This window comes from Pogoniulus pusillus, chromosome 24, assembly GCF_015220805.1.
Source record: "Pogoniulus pusillus isolate bPogPus1 chromosome 24, bPogPus1.pri, whole genome shotgun sequence".
Lineage (NCBI taxonomy): Eukaryota > Metazoa > Chordata > Aves > Piciformes > Lybiidae > Pogoniulus > Pogoniulus pusillus.
Window position 1 is genome coordinate 14,207,068 of NC_087287.1, and position 25,608 is coordinate 14,232,675.

Genomic DNA, 25,608 nt, shown 5'->3' on the forward strand with positions numbered 1-25,608 from the left:
TGGACAAATTGTGTTCTAATGAATAGAACACTCCCTCACAGCTGTCCTGCCAGAAAGCCAAGATTTTTTCTGTCTAGAAATCATCCCAAAGTGACCTTTAGATAAAGTTCAGAATCCATTTTAATTTTTTAATTAGGAAAAGGCTTGCTTAATTCCATTCCATACATTTCAGAGGTAGGCAGCTGACACATGATTCCCTCTAAACATTTTATTTTAAAGAATTTGGTTGTGATGTCAGATCTGCCACAGAAAATACATTTCTAAACACACTGTTTACATTAAATGAAAGCATAAATACAAGTTTGGCAGGAGCAGTCTCTCTCACCCTAATACCTGTGGCATATAGGGAACTCAAAGTTGGCTCTATTCTTCAGACAGTACATTTGAACAATAAGGACAAACAGGGGATATGGCTCTGAAGCTTCACCCAGGCACCAGAGATTTCCAAGATGCCCTTCCCCAGGGACATGCCTCCCCAGCAGCTCCCTTCCTCCCACCCAGTAGGTAGCATCATATCTCACCTTCAAGTCCACGAGTGGATTGGCTAGGAAATCTTGTCATTAATTAACATGGCCAAGTGATGAGGGCACTTCCTCTCAGTAAGAGGTCCTGGCTACTCCTGAGGCAAGAGCCTTCCCCAAGCAGGGTGAACACCTTTGCTTTTTAGCATTTTGTTCCACAGTTGTTCGCCTGCATGTCTCAGTTTGAAACCTCGGTTAAATGCTTGTGTTACAGTTAGTCCATCTGCATCTTTTATTCTGTGACCATTCCTATGCTATTCAAGGAGGATTTTGATCAGTCCAGAATACCCAGTGGACATCCATGATTACACCATTTTGCTTATCTTTAAGCAAGAGTTATTTCTAGGAACTAGGAGTACAATTTGAGACAAGATCAGATCCTTTCTAATTTTGCAAAAGATGGTTCTGACCCATGCACCTACATGGCAGTAACACAACTTCAGCATGGGTTCAGGGTTTTGGTAACACGTGGCAATCAGAAATTAAAGATGTTGGTTTACAGGAATTCAAAGGAACAGGTTCTTCAAAAAACATGACTTCCCAACTCATCATCAGCTGTATCTTCAGTAAGACAGGAAAATGAGGCAAAGTCACTTACACACTATCTTGAATGGAACTTGACTCCCTTCAGCTACTAACTATGCTTATAGAAGAAAAGTAAATCACAATGAACTTCTCTGCTACAGAAGTAATTAGCATTGTGGTATTACTTGTGGAAAACAGGTCATAAGAAGAATAGGAAGCTTCCTCTGCTGTCAGCAGACTCTGCTTGCTCGTACTTGCAGACAGACACATTGAGCTGCAGGAATTTACCTGAAATCCCACAGAGAAAGATGACAGTAGCTGCAGTTATTCTCCAATGCCTTTATTGAAAGCTGGTCCAGCCAAATCAATACAATTAGTCAATCTGCATGATTAGATAAAAAAGATCTTGTTTAAGCTTATGCTGCTTTGGCAGACAGATTCAGATGGGAAAATATCACATCTTGGCTAGAGGCAATGTTATCATTGCTTGTGGACTAAGAAAACTGGTTACATTTGTAGCCATTGCTTTGACCCCTTCCCCCTCTCCCCTTTTTCTCTTGTTCTTAAACCAGCTCTTTGCAACCATAATATAATGACAGGGAATGAACAAGATTTGCTTATGTTTTATCACACTGCATTCTGAAGCCTGCTATTGTCTGGAAATGTGGTTGTAATGGAGAGATAATACCATATTAAACCCCTCTAAAAGCATACCCAGAAACTGATACAATCATGCTCAGAGCAGTTATCTTTAAACATAAGCATTGGTCTGGTGCCCAGTGAAGAGTGGCAAGCAAAGCTTTGGGCCCAAGGCAAAGCAGTGTCCGGCTGCCAAGAAACATCCTCATCAGTGTTGTTAGAGTTTGTATTTTTGAAGTCATTGTGCAGTTTAATTAAGTTGGTGACATGCAGATGAGAAACTGGAAAAAAATGTGAAGACATAGGGAGATGAAATGCTGAAGCACTGAAAGATGTCGCCTCCTCTGTGAAATGCTTATGTTGTGAAATGAAGAAGAGTCATTTCAGGATATGTCTAGAATGAGAGATGAGACCAGAAGATTACAATCTTCTAGTAGTCCTCCACAAAACTTCTTTGCTTGCATTCTACATCATGCAAGCTGATTCTGAGCACACATCATCGGGGCACTAAGTGCAGAACAGACAAAAAGATGAACTTCAATCTAAGAAATGGGATTTCAGGGCATGGTGGCACTTTTGAGACCCTGACAACTTGATCCATGTGTGCCCTGAAGATGCTAACAACATTTACTCACAAAAGCTAAAGGTCTGATCAAGCCTAAGTCATCACAGGGTGATTAACTTAGAGATCAAGGATATAAGTGAGATAACAAAGCAGAAGAGAGTGCAGAACTCAAGTCAACCCTTGTGACTGCTCTGGTGGTCCCTGTGTGCTACCAAGTTGACCACAGGATTTAAGTATTTTTGGTTGTGTTCCAGCTTGCTATATACAGCTCCTCTCCCTGTTTATCTGTTTTGCAGTGCTGGGTGGGTGAATAGTTTTGTGAAATTTTATATAAAGCTTTTAAACAGACAGACAAAAATGTTTAGACATAAACAGACAAACTATTTATTGAGTTGAAGAGGAGAATTCAGACTAGACCCCAGCTATCACAGTCAGGTTAAGTTGCCCTTGCACCATTTCAAGAAGAAGAAAGGACTTCAAGCTGTCTTTGGGAGCAGCTGGGCATTTCCTTTTCCTGAGTGGGCTCATGGGTGGCATCGGGCCAGATTAAGCCAAATTTGTGCTGTTTACTCCTCCCTGAGAAAGCAGGTGCTCCCCAGCTATCTGGAGACAGGAGAGGACAAACAGAATTCAGTGCTGTGGTCCCCTGAGTAGAAGCCCAGCAGGCTGAAGTAGCAGAAGTCATGAGCATTTCCTGCTTTCACCTCAGCTAGCAGCTGCTTTGGTGGGTCTCAAATTATTGGTGTTGAAACCAGAGACAGAAGTAGGCTACTGCCAGAGGACCTGCCAGGATTTTTGCCCCTTATCTGCAGATGACAGAGGACTTTGCCCTAGCTTGTGTTCTTTCACATGTGTGGTTGCCCCTGCTTTGCTGCATGACTCAAAGGCTGGCATGCAAGCAGTCCCTTTGTGCGTGGCAGACAGATAGGAGACTCTGACAGTAAGAACAGACATTACCTTAGCTTTAACTCTTACATACCAATAATTAGTCAGCACCCGTTTCACAGAAGTCACGTGGGTTGCCAACATCCCAAAGGGGGCCTGGCTTAGCATTCTACTTGCATGTTGCATTTCCACTGTGCTTAAATTACAGTTTTGCCTAGGGACTTGGTCTCCCAAAAGAAAGAAAGAAAAAAAAGAAGTACTGAGCACTAAATACTAACTCTTAGTATGCAGTGTTTTGCAAGATCTGCCCTAGTCAAAAGATTGTAGGTTTGTATGCTCTGCCATTAAATAAAGGGACAGGAGAGTTATAGGAAAGAGACATTTGAACTTCTTTGTACCCAGCATATATAGCGTTGTAGGGAATGAGCCAAAATGTCAATGCTTGGGAAGCAAAACAGAGAACCAAGGAGAGATGGGAGTAGAAAGCTCAGAATTATGGACAAATTAATGAACCAGCAGTACTGGAAACGGGAACAAGCTGTCAGAACTTCACTTCTTACAAGGGACAAAGAAAAAAAAATCCATTTTTTTATGCTTTTGGTGGAAACAGAGTTATGCAAGACTGATATTGTTCACACTGATTTAATTAAGACTCTGTCAGCACTGTCAAGCTTAATTGCCCTGGTATTTAATGTTTATAGAAATCAGTTAATAAAAACGTGCTCTGCACTAAAATCAGCATTCTATAAATGGTCCCAGTCCTAGAAGGGTCGCCTTTTTGGCACAGCAGGCTCTTGAGAGCATCCCACTTATGTGCTCAGATAGCTCTAGCTGAAGATTACAAGCTATGCCACATTCCTTGCCCGCACAGTCTTCCTCACAGGTTGTGGGAATATGGGGTACCCAAGGACTGTAGAGTCAAGCTTCCTGGCAGCATTCCATCATAGAAATTATTTCATGAGGAATTAATCCCTGATTCTGACACTTCTTGTCACATTACATTCAAATCTTTGCATTTGATGAGCTGTAATGATGTGGAAAGGTGCTGAACTTGGGCCACTTGTGAACATTTTGGTTTCTGAGCTGATTAGTGACAGAAGCATCTCTCTGTGCACAGAAAGGAGCTTATCTGGATGTCAGCAACTGCCCATGGGTAGAATATGCCACAATCCTCAGCTACTGCCATGTATAGCCTTATTCATTACAGCTCCAGCATCTCTAGCTCTAACTCCTGCAGTTATGGTGTATGTCTTTCTTCTTATCTTAGTGGGCAGCAGGTATACACCAGTCTGGAGTTACCAGTAAAATCAGTTAGTTCTCTACTGGGTTGTCTCAGGGAGTATTATAGATAAGATTCAAATAGAGGCAATAAAATTAATGTCAATGAGAACAAACAACCAACACTCCCAGAAAATCCCATGTTCTGTGATTGTTATTGCTTCATCAGGGACAGGAAAGAGCAATGGTTTAAAATAGAAGTTCACTTAATTGAATTTCCCTTAAGGCACAGAAAATAAGCTTCCATGAAGTGGTATCAATTGTTCAACAATAACATGCTCTCCTGACTGAAAACTGGGTTAGGAATTTGCATTGTATTTTCACCAAACATGATTCCTAGCCCTACTTCCTCCTTCTCCATGAGATAACCAGGGAGATTCTACCTCAGTGATTACAGTTAGACTTCTGGGAGTTGGTTGGTGTGTAACTTATGTCCAGCTTCTCCACATACCTACTTAATGGAGGCTGGTGGATCCACTACAGGACTGTGGACACAAAGGCATTTATAAGAGGTGGTTGCTTACATACCTTTGTAGATATGCATCCTTATCCTCTGTGCTGGGGCTGAAGCTTCAGTACTCTGTGTCAGCCCAAGTGAGGTCAGCTGCTGCAAGTCTCACATCCTTGTCCTTTCTGGATAACAAGGCAGGCAGAAATATAAATGTCAGGGACTGAAAAAAGGGGGGAAAAGGAACACTTAAAGACACAAAGGACAACAAGGACCCATACCTCTTTCTGATAATACGTGAAGTGTTAAGAACCAACAGTCATGGATTGTCATGTGAAATATTATCTTTCTGAAAGCTTGCCATAAACGTGCTCACACCACAGGGATGGCCATACTTTCCAAGTTTGTGCAGCAGGAAGAATATTTCCTAGGGAATAAGGTCAAAATATTAGTATCCAACTGAATCCTTGTAGGCCAAATTAATGAAGTTAGTACTCTATCCTAGACTTCTATACGTGAAATCTGAGAAAGTGATTGTATCAACAGCACATCAATCCATGGCACTGGTCAGAGCAAGAAAAAGCCTAACCTTCCCTTTCAAAGTTCTATTCAGCTTTGGCACAGAAAGGTTAACTTTTGTTTAAATAATGCTTCTGAACAGATAATGTTAATTAAATGTTTGCATTCAAATCTTATTACACAGTGCAATAAGTTTGTTTTCTATGCAAACACTGCATGTCTGATACAGAACAGAAAGCTTGGGGGGCAGACACTAATGAGCAGTAGTTCAATCCCATGAACTTTTTTAAAACTAGAAGCAAGTAGAAGGGAATGTTTGCCATCTCCAGGCTCTGTGTGTGTCCGCCTCTCAGTTTCTTCTCATTCTCCAGGGATTTGCAAAGTTATGTGTTTAAATATTCATTTTCCTTCCACTCTAATACTGCTTAAAACTCCTTTTTTCAAGGCCAAAAGGGATGCAAATTATATTCAATAAAAACAGAATCTTGTAGCAACACTGGGTAACTCAAATGCCAAGTTAGCCCTGATGTGAAGTAAAGCAGCTAAATCGTCTTTCCAGATGGGAAATGTTGACAGTCCCTTCACTGTAGAGTTCTAGTTGCAATATAGAGAGGTGCACAATTTGGCTCTGTTAAGCAGACATCATGGAACTATTTATTCTGTCTGCAAGTCAAACAGGAAGTTTATTAAACTTGGATATGGCTGGACCTATCACCTGGCTGCTGCGCTTCATAACGGAATGCAAAATTGGATGGTCCATTTCTGCACTGACGTAATGTGCTGCCATGCACAGGATCTCTCTTCAAGCCCAAGACCTATTTCTCTGACCCCAGGAGCGCGTGGATGTTATGCATCCAGTTCGTGACAGGAATGCTTCATTTTGCTCTTGAGCAACTGCTTCTGAGCAAGCCAGGAGCAGAGGCCAAGCTCTTCTTGGCTGGAAGAATTGGGATGTCCCAAAATGGGGTTTTTTAACAGATGAGTGAAAAAGCAGAGAGCCCAAAGGACCATCGCTCTCCAAAGAAAATCATACAAATCAACAAGGAAATTTTTTTCTTCATAAGTTAGACTTTCTGTGATGGTAAAACAGCTGTTGAACATAGCTCTGTGCTCCAGCATACCCCTCAATATGCGTTCGGCTGTCTCAGCAAGACTCCAGGGGACAAAGCCAGGCTCCTGGGTATGCCTTTGGCAGATGCTGAACCAAGTCGACTTTAAACATGCCCTAGATTTCTTGTGGGCGATGGTCATGGTCAGACAATTCCTTGCAGACCTCACTGACACCCCAGCACACCATCACTCTCCCTTCCCTTGCGTGGGATGATTCCTTTCTATCAGGCTTGGCTGCCCTTGTGGCTTCCTCTTCTGCTAAAGTGGTGAGTTTCAGCCAGCACGGCTGCTGAGGACACGCTTGCTGCTGCCACCAACACGCTCACTCTGGCAGCCTGGAAAGCTGCAAATGTGGTGCTGCATCTCATGCAGGATGATGGGGGGAGCCCTGGCCTGGGCTGTTAGTGAGGTGCGGGATGATGGTTGGAAGCAAAGCATTTTACCCACCTGAAGGCCTCAGAGAACAAAATGAGGGTGATGATCAAGCTTTTCAGATGCCATTTGCTGAACCACCAAGCTCCCCTGCAAATGCATCAGAGTGGAAAATAGAGTCCTGAGTAATTTTTGTAGTTTCTCTATGCACTGAGGTGCTAAACCTGACCATCCCCTACTCACTAATGTAACTTATGGGGCAGAGTTGATTTTTCCTCAGTGTATTTGCCCTCCAGAAGCAACAGTTCAATGTCAATCCCAAATGATTTCACCCTTATGAAAGTTTTGTCTTAACAGCAAATAATGCTGTTTTCAGACTTCTCTTAATACCCCTCAACTTATGTGTCAAATGTTGAGTTTAGCCAGTGAGCATCCTTTCCAAGTGGACAGTTCAAAAGATTGCTTGTTTTCAGCTAAAACTGTACAAACTACACTAGATGTTTTGTCCAAAGAATCTCTCCCAGATTTACAGCAGGCCAACTGGATTCATAAACTGCTCACAGATAGAGTAATCAAGATATAAAATAGGAAACATGTCCTGCTCTATTCATGCTTTTTTTTTTTTCAAAAACAGACAACAAATGCCATCAGTTGATGTATCATTAGACAAATACATAAAGGGCCTTCACTCTTCATAATAGCCTGCAGAAGGTAATTTATGATGCAGGCATATTCTGAAATATGGATAGAGACATACTCATCCAAAGCACTCCAATCCTCTTAGCCTCGTTCTAAACAGAAAATTTAACTGCCTTAAACATTTCAAGCAGCTTGGGTATCTCCCAAGATGGGCATTATGTATTTTCTCTTCTAGCTTAATACAGTAGGAGCATACGTACAGGCCTGTGAACCCAACTGCCATCCCTCCACACCCCTTCACAGCCTAATGATATTGTAAACATTCATCCTGTTTCTGCATCTTACCTGGTTGCTGGGCTTTGCTTGTTACTGAACCTCAGTGCTACCTCCATGAACAACTATGAAGCACCACAAAACGTAGGTTGGCAGGGCTCCCGGGTGTCACTCAGCCCAACCTCCTGCATGAAGGAGGACTATCACTAACGCCAGAGCAGATTCACAGGTTCAGCTGCTGTCCCACTCAGAGGGTAGTTCAGCATAAAACCCATATCAGTATTCAAACTGCAACCCTACCTGAACTGGTGACCACTCGAGTCTTTACAGTGGTCAAGGATTACCTTTTGTGAAGAATGAAGGTCCTCAGCTACACAGGAGTTAGTGTTGCTTCACCAAGACTGACAACATGATGGATTTTTACAAACTGCAAAAATTACTGGATTCCAGGCTCTGAAATGTGAGAAAAGCTACCTATAGACTTTATCTTCTTCGGACTTAACAGCCAGTATGTGAGAGCTGGGGTTGAAAACAGTACAAAGCAGAGAGAAACTCAAAGCATTCTTATTTAAAATGGCTTCCAGCATTCTTGTTCAAACTAAATGCACAACAGATATAAAGTTTTAGTGTAATAGGATTTCTTTTGGTGTTCTACGATGCTTTTTAAATTGCTAGCCTGTATGTACACTGTGATTAAAGGACAGGAGACTGCATAGGACACTGCTCCTGAAGTGTTCACCCAGTCGCTGAGATTCCTCATGAAAGAGCCAGCAGAACTGCTATCTGTTTGATTATCACTTCTGACGTGTTCCTCATGCAATCACAAGAGGACAGACAAAGACGATGCCCCTGAGAAGCCTTTTGGGCAGGCCAGGTGCTAAGCAACAGACCTTGACTTTATGACATTCTCAATCTGCTCTAAAGTTTTTGCCATTAGTCATAAAGCCCTACGCATTCCATTCACTTGCATGGTGAGAAGGATTTTACAGCAAAGATTCAGATATTTTCTGCAAGATTGTCAAAGTTCAGCAAGCTGTTTTTCCTCATTCCTAGGAACATGTCTGCTTGAGTTGGAAAACTTCCTGGCTAAGTGCAAGTCTTTAAGAGAGGACTCAGTACTTGTCAGACAAGGCAGATAGCTCAAAAGCTTACACCTTCCTTGCAACTCCTATGGCTTTGCAGATGCCTGCAACTACACGCCCCAGAACCATACACAAGCTTAAAAAGGCAGAAGATACTTTTTTTTTTTTTTTGAGTTTGAACTTTGGCTTTGTTTTGAAACCTTCCCCTTTTTCCTGACTAATGCAGCTCATGAAGGAACACCTCCCTCAGGCCAAAAGCATGGAAGATGCTTGTGATGATCTGCCAAGGTTTTAACAAGCGCGTCCTCAGCACCTCAAAGCTGCACATGAGTGGAATGTGGCCCATATTAATAATATTTTAACTTCTCTCAACATGCTCAGAGACAACCATGATGCCAACCCACAGGGTCCTGAGGGCAGAATGACAGCATCCACACAGGCTATTAACCTGAAAGACAAGCGTTTGCATTTTTTGCTAATCCCCTCAAGTAGTTAGTATTTTGGAGTCTCTTTCCTCATTGTCACACTCACAAGACCGTGGCATCACTTATTTTAGTCTGAAAGAAGCCAGTCATGTGCTGGCATTAATTACAAGAACTGGCATTTGTTTATTACAATGGCACTACTGGTATATAGCAAACATCAAATTTACAAATGAAGGGCTTTGCTCAGGAAATCATTCAGACACCTGCCAAACCTCTCTAAGAAAGAGTTGTTTGTTTGTTTGTTTGTTTTTTTAATGTAGATATGAATCATTTAGCAAGGATTCCAGGAATTCAGCGAGGTACATCCAAGAATTAGCCCAGTAGGTGTGAACTCTTTCACTCTACCATGTCCCTATCATAGGGCAAGTCAAGGAGCAGATGACCACTCACCCAGTGCTGCAAGGGTACCAACTACATTCAAAAGAGGTAGTAACATTCAAGCTGTAGGAGTGCAGACTGATCATTGCAGAAACTGGGCCAAGTCTTACCATCTTTTCTACAAGAGAAGCCACTGTGACAGCAAAAGAGATCAAGAATATCTTGATTTGGACATACACCTTTGAATTACCTAATCAAAAAGAATAGTATGGGCAACAGGAATTTAAAACAGTCACAAAGCCAAGCCAGCTTTTTACTGGTTTTATCGGAAGATGTTGCAACAAGGCACTTTGTGCATTGTTCACATTGCCAGAATGATGAAACCAAAGGACAGAATACAAGAAACTAAAACTCCAGGCTGCTACATATAGTTTCTACATGTTGGCAAATCAGTTAGTACAAAATCCTGAAGTATCCCCACATCATCTACTCTCAAGAGGGGGGAAGGAGGATTCCTAATTGCTGATAAAGGACTAACTTTCAGCATTACTTCCTCATCTCAGGCTTGCTAAGAGGACACAGTGGTAACCCTCCTTGTGTCTGAAGAAGGAAGCTGACATAGGAAGGTGAAGAAAATACTAAGAGAAAGAGCAGAAAAAGGCAAGTTTAGTATTTCAGACTTGTTGCCAAGTGGAGGCAGTTCTCTCCTTGTTGACACGACACAGACTTCACTCTTAGGATTGGTGTGCTGTAAAAGAAAGAGCTGGGATCCCCCCCAGCTGCTCAATTGGTCTTGGTCTGGTTAATCTCCACAAGGAACACACTTGCCAACCCTCTCTCTTTTCTGACCATTATAAGTACCAAGGTTAAAGATCAAAATCTGAAAACAAAACATGCTGAAAGACTTGTCTTCCCTGAAAGTGAGAAGAAAGCATGTCTAACTATTCAGACTGCATGCTTTTCAATATGGGCATGCTGGATTATCAGAGTTTACATGATAGCTTTCATCAGAGGATCACAGAACACAGTGCAGACAAGCCACATGTTAACCCTATAAGGCAGGGATAAATCAGAATTTAATGTATTTCACTGAGCAGAAGACTAAAGAACTGAGACAGGGATTTGTGCAGGGTCACATAGAAGCAGCAGAGTTGTGTGGGGAGCCTCTGACCAAAATAACACAGATGCATAGGAAAAAATCTAAACTCTACTTGACGTTTGTCAAATTCTCATGGTATCACAGGACTCAAGATTTTACCAGGTCAAGTAAGTCATGGTCTGCTCAAGGATATACATTCCTCTTTTATCATGTAACCACTATGTAACCCTGACAAAAAGTTCAGAGGTTTCTTTTGTCCAGGACAGACTCTTAGAGCCTTTTTTTTTTTAAGAGGAGGAAAGAAAAAAGATCCAGGTGAGCATACAACAATAAAACCATCACTCCTGCCTCACTTCATTTCATTTCTAACAGTATCATTAATTTTCTGTTACTCATACTTTTCTCTTATGGAACAGTAATAACCTGTGCCCTGGGCACAGCACAAGCAGGATTGTCTGTCTTATTAGAAAATAATTATCTTGCTACAGCAATGCATTGAAAAGTAGCTAGCACAGAGAGTATCCTATATAGGAAAAGGAAAGCAGACTTTGGAGTTGAAGATGCCATGGGGCAGACATCCAGTCACAGAAAGACCTTCAGTCACCATTACCATGCACCCCTGTTACCACAGAGCTGTGCATCCCCAAGAACAGGAGCATTACACTTTCCTTCCTAGGCTGTAAAGGGGAGGGCATGCATGGGCAGGTCTTGTTGATTCTAGAAATAATATAGCAAGATAAAAAACATGTCTGTGTAGCAGTGCAGAACAAAAATAAGCTAGGCATCCCACAAAGTCATCCAATGTGTCTGTTAACACTCCTAGTAAGTGACAGCTTCTACCTTTTGCTGCCACTGCCATCAGTAAATGTTATTAATTTTGTGACTCAACATTTCAGTGAAGTGTAAACAAATTATAGTCTTGGCAAGGAACAAATGGTCATGATATCTGAACTCAGGGATACTTTCCATAACTCAGAACTTTGCAAGGTGTGCTTTCAGATCTAGCAGGGAACTTCCATCAAGCTTATGGGAACTGCAGTATTCTCATTTGTAGCAGACATACTTCTTGGGAGATTCATTCTTAAACAAAAAAACATTTTAACCATTTAAAAAATAGATGTTTTAACCCAGCAAGCATTATGACACTGTGTGTGGAAGACTAGATTCTCACTCATTTCCCAGTAGGCTTGAAGATTACAGCCAAGAGCATAGAGATGCCAAAGAAATGCCTCCCACAGTCTTGTAAGAACCCTTGCTTTTTTAAACCTGAGAAGACCCTTGGTCCAAAGTTTTGCAGCATGGAGTTCCCAGAAATGTGAACTTGTATTAGAAAATAACTAATCCCTAGAGAGCCAACCTTATTAATAACCTGCTTCTTCCTTCATGGAGTTGGAGCTTCAGATAGAAACTCTGACTCTCAATCCCAGGAAATTATGAGTATGAAAGTGTAACACCCAAATAGGTATGGCAAAGATCCCAGTGATTTCACACAGTCAGTTCTCAAGTTACAGAAGTTGGAACTGGATTTGGAAGTGGCATCAACCAAACCTTCAAGTCCAAATACTGAGGTATCCTCAAATAGTAGACCTAAGTCTTAAGACTTCCGCCATTAGCATGAATATGTGGATGAAATGTTGCTCTCAGTCCACTTGGGTGACAAAATGTACACACGGGCCGGAAAGGTCAGAGACCGAGAGTTCATTCTGTGCTTTTATCAAACCTAGGAGACATGGGTGGATGGAGAACTAACTGCTGCCAATAGAAACATTGTTTCTTATTCATGGGGACATGCAGCAGCAAACCCAAAATTACTCAAAACAAATAGTACTGAAATTACTCAGGTCAAAGACAGTGGAGCCAAGAACACCCAAGAAGGGTGGGACACAGGTACCTTACATCATCTTGACATTTTAAAGGGACTTTTTAGGGTTGTGCTCCCCTGGTCTCATGAAGAGAGTCAGAAGTGTGAGAAAAATCTCTCATTTCTCTTCTTAATTATTTTGGAAGGGACAGTCATCTCTCTGATTACATAGAGGCTTTTTCTGCTGAGGAGGTCTCCAGGATATAGCCTGCCAGCAAAGTGTGCAAGGAGAGCTGTTGAGAGCAGTAGCAAGTGCAACCATTGTGCCAAAACAGAGGGTGTCACCCACCCATTAAAGCACTAAAATAATTGGACTTTTGGAGCAGCCATTAACCGTGTGAGCCACCACTGCAGACTTCTCATCTGCCCAACCATAGCACTGACAGCGCAGCTGAAACAATGTAAATGTGGTGCATGTAGAGACAGGCAACAAAGTTTTGAGCTATCATCCTCAACAATGACAGTCCAATTTCTGGCCAGGTTTTACAGGCTGCCAGCAGAGGTACAGGAGGCAGCGTTACAAAAGCCCCGTGGGGATTACAGGTTAGGTCTCCTGCTCTGTCGGCAAATAATTTGTCAGATTACATAACCACATCTGAATCCACCTCTGCTAAGTCCACTGATGGAGGAAGTAAGATATATTATATGCCTGGTCTCCCACCATGGCTTCATGGATCACCCAGGGCCCTAAGAAGCAGTAATTCATCTTCAGCCCACTGCAATTCCTCTGCCTTTAGCTAGGGCACCAGCAAATCCATTTCCAGGGTGGTACCAGCACAAATAACTTCATGTGACAAGTGGTCGGGGAGCAGCCAGCCTGTCTCAGTGGACCTCCAGCTTGGTGAGTGCAGCTAGCCCTCTGTTCCTGAGAGTTTGCTGCAATGCAAAGCACACACAAAGCCAGCTAGTTCACAGTCCTGGATTAGAAAGTGTCACCAGTTAATATCACCTGATGACATTGTTTAGCTAAGGGTTTTGTTTGTTTTTTTTTAAAAGACATGTTTGTAACAGTCATTTTGATAGAATAATCACAGCACTCAGCACTGGCTTTCATCTCCCTCATGTGACTCACTTCTTCCATTCTCTAGTGCTCAGCTGTGATTGCTGTAGTGGTTTGGCTATCTGCACTAGTGCTAGAAACAGGTTTGTGCCACCAAGCTCAGACCTGGATCAGAAGTGCTAGGAGCCTGCGGGAGTATTTAATCACTTTGTGGCAGGGAGGCTGACTCTTATCTTTGCAGCTGGCCCTGCTGCGTATCTGCTGGCTGAAAAGGGACAGGGGCAATCTGGGATGTAAAAAAGTAGATTTGACTTTAGTGTCATCTCTGAATGTGGATGTTTAGAGGTATCTTTACAAACACATATAGCTCTAAACTTAGATTAAGAGGTAACTTTATTTTATATATCTGTGGAAAACCATACATGGTTTTGAAAGCTCATTTTGAAAGCTCTCCCACTCACTGAGGGAACACCTTGTTCTGGAAATACTAAAAACTCCCACAGCAGTCTGAAAGAAGCATCTCTGCCTTCCCATCCCAAAAGCGCTGACAGAGCTGTGGAGAAGGTATTCCCAGGTACCAGGTGCTAGTGGTGCAGGCCGAAGGCAACCACAGCCCTGCCAACTGCAGCATCCCAGGCCTATCCCTAGCATGAGGGAACCCAGGGGGACTGACAAAGTGGCTGTGCCTCCTGGCTCCAAGATGAGCTGGCTGGCACATCAGCTGCGTTGAGCAGCATGAAGGTGGTGGGGGAAATAACTTCAGTTTCCTGTAGTGTTTCATCACTTTACATATTTTTGCATATGCCAGCATAAAACCTCTTGGCTTTTCCCAACAGCTTTAGAAGTATAGCTAAACACAGGGATTTTCAGCAGCACTCCTTGAGTTTGCTTTCTTGTCAGTTTTCAGGAAAAACTGTCCAAAAGTGATTTGCCAATTCCTATGCAATTTTGGCTCAGATAATTTCACTGCTTAATGCAGATCACATTTATTATCACCATCAGTGGAAAATATTATCTCCTCAAATTTCCTTGTATTGTAAGCAGTGGGAATATAATTATTTTATTCTGCAGTTATACAAATATGTAAATCCATTACAAGTACAACATTGCATGCATTTTCTCAAATTCCTGTGCTGCTTGCAGCTTTGTTTCTGGCAGCACCAATATCCTTCTGCTGATGATCAGGCTGCCCTTCAGCCCTGGAATAATTCCTAGAATAAACCTATCGATTAATGCTTTTGTGACATACTAACTCATATGGCAATAAGGAACTATTTGTATTGCTGGAGGCTATTTGTCCCTCATATATGCACACATTTTGACTTCACATTTGATGCATCTCACAAGCTGTCCTACAGTTTGTTGCTATCCATCATCCTGCTACAGCTCCAATACTCCAGTCACAAAAAATTCCTTTAAGCACTAGAGGTCAGTCAACTGTATTAGAAACAGAATACAATTTACTAAAATATACATTTAATGAGGCTTCAGGGAGGGAAAGGATCACATGCAAGAATTACAGTTTTAGGAATCAGACCTAAACATACAGTGCATGAAGTCTAAACTATGATCAATCTGTGACAAATCTTCAGTGTAACCCTAGGCCTAAATTCTCTCAGTTGACAGCATGATCTACACTCATCTTTTAGGACTTATCTGTGGCTGTAATTTACCATGCATTGATCAGAAAAAAAATTCCTCTTAAACAAAAAACAACACAATAAACATAATGAGTACCCCAGACTTCCCAAAGCTGCTTGTGAATTCAAATTTTGCTGCTGTCACTTACAAGTTTTCTAGCAGTTGTGTGTGAGGAGGATGGGAGTTTGGTTCTCTCCCAGTGAAGCCAGAGGCTGGTCCCATTCCACATCCCCGTGTTTTTCCATCAACCTCTCTAATTTTTGCCACAGTCCTGCCTACTCCAGTCAGCACTCACCTCACATGACAGTGCTGATGGGCATCTGGGACCTTCATCTGCAGACCCAGGCACAAGACTCTCTGCGGTGCTATGTGGCATTCTCCATTCTGTCGGTCAGGGCAAGCATTCATGGCTTGTGTCTCTACCCAGGGCAGCGCCTAGGCCTTTGGCTTCTCTGCTCTGGTGAGAGGTGGGCAGCAGCACACACCTGAGCTGCAGCCACTGTGAGGAACAAACACACAAAAGTAGTTACCCACATGACAGTGCCAAGAGGAAGGAACAGAGCCCCAGGCGACCTGTTTACAGAAACCCAAATCTTACTGCTTCCTGAACTAGGATGCACTTCCAACAACTCATTGCATCACGTCAGGGTGTCACAGAAGAAATCTGGCCCTGCTGCAGGCAATTAGAGTGCCAAACAGGAACAACATAATAATGAAACCCCCAACCTCATTACGTTCAGCCAGAGAAAGGATGGTCTGAAGATCAGCAAAACAAAATATGCAAAGTAGAAGGTGGGAATGTTTCCACTCTTCATTTCCATTCCTCTGTCAGAGCTGCCCTTGCCCTTCCACTGTTATACCATCAAGACAGTCTGGTTCCAGAGAGCCTTCAAAGGCTGCTGTATCTACGTTATCCCCACCTTTTTTAAAACAAAAGGCAGTAGAGCTCTCATTCACTCCAAGCAGAGGCCATGCTGGAAAAAGTAGAGGCGCTCTGGATTGCCCTCAAAGACAGGTGAGAATGACTTTACCTGCTCAGTCCTTGCCATGGAACCATTTTCCATTTAATGCTCTCTCTTCCCCTCCACCCTACATGGTCATGCAACTGAAGGCTGCAGCAGTGCACTAATTAACAGAAATGCAAGCTCTAACTGTAGTGGCAAGGAAACATCTGAGGATTAAAAAAAGCAGCCAGAGATTGCAAAAATACAGATGATTCAAGGCACGACTAAGGTTTTGCATATTTCTTTCTGGACTGTTCCATCACTTAAGTGTTGTGTAATTCATGCTGACTGCAGTTGTTGGGAGAGGTAAGAGAACCAAGAAATAAGAGCAACCTTATGGAAATGCAGTTTAGGGAAGAGCATTGCACAGCAGCGGAGTTCTCTCAAGATGACTCATAACAGATGGCACCACTCAGCCAGTGGTGTCCTTCCACTCCAGTGTGACAGCACTGTTTGTCTGACATTGTTTGGAAAAGGGATACTTGCTTCAGTAAGGACAGCCAGTACCAACCTGCAAACAAACACCACCTTGCCTCTGCACGCATCGTTGTTTTCTCTCCTTGCCACAACACGCTCTGTAAGAACAGATACAGATGTTATCCTCATTTGCACTGAATTCTTCTAAACTCAAGGTAGAGTGATGCCCTCCATTCTTCAGAAACAAAATATTTGGAAAATGTCTTGCTGTCTCCAAGACTGGGAAGAACCAGAAAGCTAAAACAAAGGGGGAAGGGGGAGCAACCCGAGCTCTTTGTTCCAGTTGGAATGAAAGCATCATTCTTACAATAGCTCATTTTCTCCTTCCCCCCCAACAGCTGACAACTCATGGCAACTAAGGACAGGGCTGCTATTGTCATTAAGCAAATTCTTGTCCAATCTACGTAGGAAAAAGAGCTCCAGAGATGACGACATGTTCAGAATGCTCACAAGGCCATCCCAGGAGGTGAATAAAGAGAAGAGCAGTGGAGAAAAGGGTTCCTGAAGTGACAACAAGGGACAAATTTAGTAGCCTCACAAATGCAGCTGCTGCAGAGGTTGCAGATGCAGCTGCTATAAAGGCTGAAGAGTCAGCCTGCTTCACCTAGCTCAGGACTTAAGCCTACCACAGATTGCTGACTGCAGCTAGGGCATCCTCTGAAAGCTCTGCAATTGCTGTCTGTGGGGCAGGGGGCATGCTGCCACCTGGCCTGCAGTTAGACATTTCTGCATGAAGTGATAGCAAAGCTAATTCTCCTTTAACACCGATTCCTACCAGTAGGACAGTTTCTCTCTAGCATTCAATGACCACTGTGCACTGAGGACACACAGTTCGGATCTTTCACAAATGATTTCTTTAGAAAAAGCCATAAACAAGCAAGCAAACAAACAGCTCTCCACACACCCACACAAAATGTGTTTATTATTAGAAATCTTCTCTTTCTGTACAAAGCATGAACCCTCCTCTATATAAAACATTTCTGCATGTTCCCCACTCCAGCCGCACACTTAAGGGGAGGAAAGAAGCGATACATCACAACATTAACATGTGGGATGAGTTCCAAACAAAGCACGACAGGCATTTTTCCATGAGCAGTCCTAATCCTCAAACCAGGAGCATGAGTGGTGAGTGATGAGTGGATGTAGTCTAGTCATGGCAGCATTTGTTTAGTGTTTTGAATTGCTCTAGGATGAATCTACCTTCAAGGTCTACCAGCCTCTTACCCCCACCTATTGAATAAGGCTGCAGCCCTTTCTTTACAGCTTATGCAGTTGCTCTGAAGTTTGGTGGTGACACACCTGACATGGAGACAACAGGCAAATTAGTCTCTCCTCTGCAGTGGCTGTGAAGTACCTTATTGTCTTGAAAACTCCACAGGCCTTCGGTGATGTTTGCAACAGCCTGGTTTTAGATTCAGTGCTATGAATATGCTGGCTGGGTTGCAAAAAATGAGAGAGATGTGAGATAAGGAGAATCATGAGAATTTAAATTTCACTCCAAACCTCAAAATTCCATCATCTGGCAGCTGGATGCCACAATGCACAATACATAAAGTCCCAGAGTCTTACGCAGCAGAGGCAATGCATCCTGGGGAACATGGCTAAAGAGCCCAACACTTGTTTGGAAACACTGCACCCTGGCCAGTTGTTGATACATAGTTAAAATGACTTTGGCTGTAGAAAGACAGTATTCACTGCACAGTGTTTATGGATATACAATCCAACTACATAAAACCACTGCATGTAACTTGTTATCAGCCTCGTGCAAACCCTTAAGCAAACCTTTTGCTCCATACATTCGTGCTCTGCCAGCAATGAGCTGGGGCATACAGCACTCCAAGACACCACAGCTATTTTTGGGCTGGCCCTTAGCAACACTTTCACAAAAAGAAAAGAAAACCTAGCCTCTTCGGTCTCATAGATTCCTTCCCAGAACATCGTGGTTTGGTTCTCTTATCAATTTGAGAAGTCTACCAAAGAGTTTTGAGCTTCTCAGATTGTGTAATACCTAAGAAGTCACAGCAAACAGGCACTATGCAGATAAACAATCTTGGTACAACAGCAGCTGCAGAAAGGCAGTAAACATGCATTTTGGCTTTCTGCAGCTAAACATTCTAAGACAAAAACAAGAAAACATTCATGATTAGGGCAATTTATAGCCTAAAATAAACCTGAAGATTGATGAAGAACACGAGACCAAAGGAAGCTATTCCTTCCATTTCACCAGTTTTGTAATCACTTTGGAACGAGAGAGGAGAATAATTTGAGATTAGGGGAAAGTTGTTCTTCATTCCCCATGAGTCTGATCCAGAGCTTATTGAAGTTAATGAGATGGATCCCTCTGCAGTTCCACTCGATTTTTTCGATCAGGTCAGAAGAGATGATTACTGAAGTGTCTGTGCAAGAAGAATCAAGTTTGTTTCAGAATACATTTTAACCAGCATTTGCCTTTAAAGGTAATCAGCAGACCCCAGGAGGCAGAAAAAGCACTCAAGGGTGATTTGCTGTGAGTTGCATCAACTTAAGAATAATAACAACAACATTTAACTCCCCCCCCCAATTTGTTGTTAGCATTCCCAGGATGACTAGAAGTGAGGGTAACAGAGTGGTGCTCTGCTCCTTCTCACCACCCCAGTGAACTTGTACATTTGGTAAGACTTTGGGCATAGTCAAGCTCATTGCTTCCTCTGAGTTTTGTGTAGCTCTTCTACAATAGTGAGAACATTTAAATGTGAAAATCTGTAGCATATTGCAAAAATGGGAGAACCCACATGCAGATTTGACTTACACTGCTCTTAATTCATCACGTACATTTGTTTGGCATGCAAAATCAAGAATGACTCTTTTAAGTTGGAGTTTCCTCTGAAATTCTGCCTTTACAAGCAAGTTTTTTCAGGCCTATGTCCAGAAGGGGAAAATTAACGATTTGAGCAATCATTCTTATCTCTTGGGTCACTTTTTAAATAATTTTTTTTCTGATAGGAACTTTATGAGACAAAGGCTCACTCAAGAACAGTACTGGTTTCTCAGCTTCCATTGCAGTAAAATGGAATGTTCTTTAGGAAAACAAACCATGAAAACATAAGCAGAAGAATCCCCCAAAGCCATGCAATGTGCAGTGAAGCAATGTCCAGCAGCTCCATCCAGGTGCCTTCACTACTGGTGACAGTACTTGTCTTTGCTCTGAAGATCCTCTACAACATTCCTATCTTTGACCTTTCCAGGCTGAACTTCCTTTTTGATTTTTGTTCCACCAGTATACTTTGCTAATCTGCTTAAAAATTTAAAGAAGTCATCCAGCTGAGAGGATGTTAAAAGCTGCTCTCAGCTCTTTACAATGCAGGGGAGCAACTGAACAACAACAACAACAACAAAAAGCTAACTGTCTTCACATAGATAAAGAGGGAAAGATGTGGAGCTGACATACTTCCAAGACAATGCCCACAGAAGACCATTACACCAGTGCTGTGCTGGTGCAGGTAAAGCTGTAGGCAGTACTGCAGTCTCTGCAATGGGGAGATAAGGCCTCAGAAGAGTTGCTGCTCTCTCCTTTCTGCGAGCTACTTTTGAAAGTTACCCATTTTATGGTTTTGGCTACAGAGATGTAGAAGTGAAAAATGTTCTGTGGTTCCTGCCATAGAGGTGTTTTGGTAAAGTGATAAGGGAGGCTTAGATTTAAGAGTCTCTTGATTCTCACACCTTGACCTCCATTTTATGAAAGGTCCCAGCAAAGCCATGGCAAATTTACAGTGGGCCCAAAAGAACAGAGTATTGCTTCCTTGTCTCAGCAGGTCACCAATAACTTAGAACCAGGCTATTGTTGCTTTTGCTACTATATGCATGCTGTAAATCAAATTACTAAGATAAGGTCTTGTGTCTTTTCCCATGTCCTCCTCTAGCATTACATTGGTTGTCCTTCAGTTGCTTCTGTCTTACTTCAGTCTGCTTGAGACAGACTGCATGTCAACATCATACTTCACTTGAGTCTGCTTACAGATGAATACAAGTAACTAAACTTTTCAGTTTCCTTAATGATAAGCATATTAGCAAGGAATTAGGCAGAAGCACTTTATTAATTTATATAATTTTGCTGATCTTGTTATTTTGGAGAATAAGTATTTATTTCTGTTGGATTGCTGGAGCAGGTGCTTTTCCAGATCCATCCAGTCTTACCACAGAGGTATGTCAGAACTCCATTATTGCAGTATGAAGAGACACATTAATTTCTTTAAAACTTAAACTGCTCACAACAAATATGGAACAGGAAACATCTCCTGTGTCCACACTCAAAACAGGTCTTAAAAATAGTGATGTCTATGGAAGGAGATCTTTTAATAAGGCCTATCTCAGCAAGGTGTGCTTCAGCAATTTAAAAAGAACCCCTTCCAATTCTAAATCTAGTGCTGACTCCTGGCTGCTAATGTTGCTCTCATGTTTTATCTCATCTAGAAAAAGAACTAACAGCTGCTTTCTTGAGGCATGTCATGTACATTCTTACTTCACTTTCAATGTGCCTAACCCCCAGCCACACTGGCCCAAAGTTTCTTACCTTGCACACACTAAATGCAGCTCCCGACACACTGCTGTTACACCATGGAGAAGAAGAAGAGGACAGAAGCTCATAATATCTGAAAGCCAGTGATTCTTAATGCCCACATGTCCTCTACTCTGAAGATTCAGTTGTGGCATGAAAACCAAGTGCTTGGATCCCATATGGATTTGAGCTGCCATTGTATACTGCTGGAAGTTGGGAGGGTTTATCTGAGCTTGTTCACTGTTGTAAAGTTCCCAAGTACTCTGAAGGGAAACTATGCAGTGAATTGATTCTGTTCTGGGGGAAGGATGGACTTGCAAAAAGCCCAGGCTGTTGAAGCACTGACAGTCTGTATTCCTGCTTTCACATGGTGGCTTCCTCCCATCTCCCCTTTCCAGTACCTACATAAAAACTTTGACTATCTTACAAGGAAGAGGTTCTGAGCAGGCAGTAACCTTCAGTTTCTTAAGGTATCTTTGGCATTGCCCATGCTATTCATGACCTGTTCCACTTAACCCATACTTACAGCAGCCGTTATACTAAAAAGTAATAAACCAGTTTCACTACACTCCCATTCTTCTTTGATTTAAATGTGAACTCTTACTGATACACAAGCAGCTTCTCTTAGTACCATGAAGGACAAGCAGCAGAACTTTTAAGAGCCCTTAAAGAAGACAAGAAAATCAGACACATTTCAAGTCAAGAGTCCTACTTGTTATTAATTCCTAGCTTTTCCATTCTACAGAGTGGTGTACATAGGTAGTATGTAGTTTTGCTCACTGTTAATCAAGTCTGGTAATCAGGGGGTTACTATCCAGTTCTGCATTTATAGTAGACTGGCCTGCAGAGTGATTTTTAAACTGGCAAGAACCACAAATGAATATGGCTGAAGTAGTTGTTATCCACGAATGACAGATCTTTTGAGTTTGCAAGCCCTTTTCAGTTGTTGTTTAAGATTTCTGGAAGACTTTTCACCAGTTAAATTAAGAAGCCAAAATAAGGGTACATTTGTGTATTCCATGTGTCTGGTTTTTGTCACTGTATTTGCATGCATTTCATTTTCCAGGACATACTGATTCTGGAGAAACAGCAGATATTTGAGATGGCTGAACTAAGTGCAAATTGACCAGCAGAAGCTGCAGATGAGCCAAACTCTGACAGCAAAATATGTGAAAAGCAAAAAGATGCTGAAAAAAAGTAAGTGATATAGCTAGTCTTACATATTCTGTGTTGTTTAAATTTGATCTCCTTAACTATTCTTGGAAGAACACCTCAACTTCTTGAGCAGGAGGAAGAAAAGAGGAAAAGTAAGCCACCTGCTTTTGAAGTAGAGGCTTTATGCTAGGATTATTCTCTCGGCATGTCCCTCTATGAATCAATCAGGGTTGGAAGGGACCACAAGGATCATCTAGTTCCAAACCCCCTGCCACGGGCAGGGACACCCTGCCCTAGATCAGGCTGGCCAGAGCCTCATCCAGCCTGGCCTTAAACACCTCCAGGGATGGGGCCTCAACCACCTCCTTGGGCAACCCATTCCAGGCTCTCACCACTCTCATGCTGAAGAACTTCCTCCTCACGTCCAGTCTGAACCTACCCACCTCCAGCTTTGCTCCATTCCCCCTAGTCCTGTCACTCCCTGATAGCCTAAAAAGTCCCTCCCCAGATTTTTTGTAGGTTCCCTTCAGATACTGGAAGACCACAATAAGGTCACCTCAGAGCCTCCTCTTCTCCAGGCTGAACAGCCCCAACTCAGTCTGTCCTCACAGCAGAGCTGCTCCAGCCCTCTGATCATCCCCATGACCCTTCTTTGGACATGCTCCAGCATCTCCACATCCCTCTTGTAAGTAGGGGCTCCAGAACTGGACGCAGTATGCCAGGCTCAGGAGTGACTTCATTGCAGTAGCCAGGTGGGGGTTGGTCTCTTCTCTCAGGCAACCAACAATGAGGGGACACAGTCTCAAGTTGTGCCAGGTGGAGGTATAGGCTGGAAGTTAGGAGGAAGAAAGAGTGATTTGCTATTGGAATGGACTGCCCAAGGAGGTGGTGGAGTTGCTACCCCTGGAGATGTTCAAGAAAAAACTAGATGAGGCACTTAGTGCCATGGTCTAGTTGGCTGGATAGTGCTGGGTGCTAGGTTGGAGTGGATGATCTTGGAGGTCTCTTCCAATCTGGTTGATTCTATGATTCTATGGAATCCCAGCAGCACAGTGGCTGCTAAAGTTGCCCTCTGGAGAAGCTGCAGTGCTCTCAAAGCAGGTGATTGAGGGATACATAGGCTGTAGCTTTTTAGTTGCAGTATTACTGAGGGTGTAGCTCTGTTACTGGGATTCCACACTATCCTGATCTATTCTGCTTTGCTGTGGTATTTTTATTTGGAAAGCAATTTCTAAATCAGAAACATGGTGAAGAAAGAGGAACATGCCATCAGTCTCCATGGTCTATTTGAACTTCACACTAGTCTGAACAACACTGACTTGCCAGTAGGATTCCAAGAAAGTATAGAGGCTGCTGTATGTTTAAATTTGCTTGAGAATATACTTCTCAGCTGCAACTTAGGAAAGAGCCAACCCAACCAGCAAAACTGCTTCGAGACCAGATTTGAGGTATTTTGTGAAGTTTAACATTAATTATGCAAGATGAGGAACCTATCTGGGTTTCTTTGACATCCCACAGATAGACATGAAAAGGACAAACAAAATAAGTGCTGTGAAAGACAAACATAAACATGCCTGCAAACACAATTGTTCACTCTGCCTTGAATTACAAAACAGCATTTTTCACATGGCTAGAGTCTTAGGTCATAACAAGTGTCAGTGGAGAAGAATTCGGAGAGACGAGGATGCAATATGCTAGCAATACGTCTGGTAGGACCTGGCTTTGGAAGTAACTCTTCTCAGAGAAAAGGCTTTAATAATAAGCAAGTGTATCAGATTTCTGCAAACACACTGTTAAGGTCGGCAGAGCAGCTGGCAGCAAGGAGAGTTCTGTGACCTGCTCCTGAACCCTTCAAACTCATTTCCTGTCAAACATCAGACCCAAGAGGACAAGTAAAAAGCTGTTAAGCTCTTTTCTAGAAGAGTCTGAGATTAGAATTCCAGTAATGGCTCAAATTCCTTTCCAGTTGTCCTGAACTGGCCACTTCCAGCACTGAGGATTGCTATGCTGTGTAGCAGCATTGTCCTCCTCTGGAGGAAGAAGGAGTGTGGGTGGAAAGAGGAGTGAGGCCATGTTAAAATAGGATCCAGCTTTTCAGATGGCAAACAGGAGAGTCAGATGTGCTGTTAATTTAAATACATTAGGGCTACTTCCAGAAGAACAAAACAGTTGGTGAGAATTACTTAGCTTGTCCTGGAGAGCAAAGGTAAGCCTGGGTGCAAGTTGCCTCTGCAGTCCTCTTCTGGAACTATGCATGAGAAGGCCAAGTGAAGGCTGGCCTGTCTGAAAGTCAACAGGCAGGAGCAGGCAACATAGCCAGAGCCAGCCCAGAGCACAGCAAGGGAGAAGAGGAAAGAGAAGAGTCACTGCTCACTTCAGATCTTTAGAAAAAGCTGCTGCTCATTTCCACATCATCAACTGTGAAAACACTAACAAGGGCAGATCAGAGAAGATGTTAAGAACTGGTCATCTTTCCAAAGGGAAGCACCCACCAGTCAACATCTTTATTCCAGAATATAAAATACCTAACTGCACAAGTTTTGTGGAAATAACTCATCTCAAGTAATACCACTTTAGATCTTCCTCCATTTCAGCCCTAAGCTGGATCCAACAGTTCAGAACACTTAAACAAGTGAAAAAAATAAAAAGAAAAGTGTAGGAAGGAATATTTATCTGTTTGCTTCTGCACGGAGGATTCCTGGTTTTCCTGCAGTGGCTCTGCAAGAGAATCCAAGTTCACAAGGAGTCACAGCACCAGAACAAACTTCTCAAATCCTTCTTTGGTTCATTTGGCAAGACCATGCTGGAGCCAAACATATCTGTTCTGTACTATATCTGTGAACAGAGGTAGAGTACAATAGTAGGAGAGATCTTTCATTCTGTTTTAAGAAATCACAAGTATTTGTCTTTTTTTTTTTCAACTTTCAAGTGTTCTCTGCCATCATCAACCTTTCTGTCAGCATCACCATTTTTATGATAAGGAAAACAAAATGATCATTTTCTACCTTTCATAGCTAAAAGGAGCAGGAAACTGCAACCCAATTTGATAAACTTTAATTGATTGTATCTCAGTAGATATCTTCAATTTCATCTTTCTTTCCAATTACATTGTTGTAAGCAACATATTCTAAATATATAGCAGACTAATTGTATTAAGTTGCAAATCCAATAGCCAAGA

General features: G+C 42.4%; 1 long non-coding RNA gene across 1 annotated transcript in view; it reads left to right on the forward strand.

The window, feature by feature from the left end:
- The window catches only part of LOC135186196 (uncharacterized), a 69,610-nt gene that overhangs the window by 9,702 nt on the left and 34,300 nt on the right, over positions 1-25,608 (forward strand). Inside the window, exon 2 of the long non-coding RNA XR_010306755.1 lies at positions 22,342-22,472. This is a non-coding gene — a long non-coding RNA (uncharacterized LOC135186196). The remainder of the gene's footprint in view (positions 1-22,341; positions 22,473-25,608) is intronic.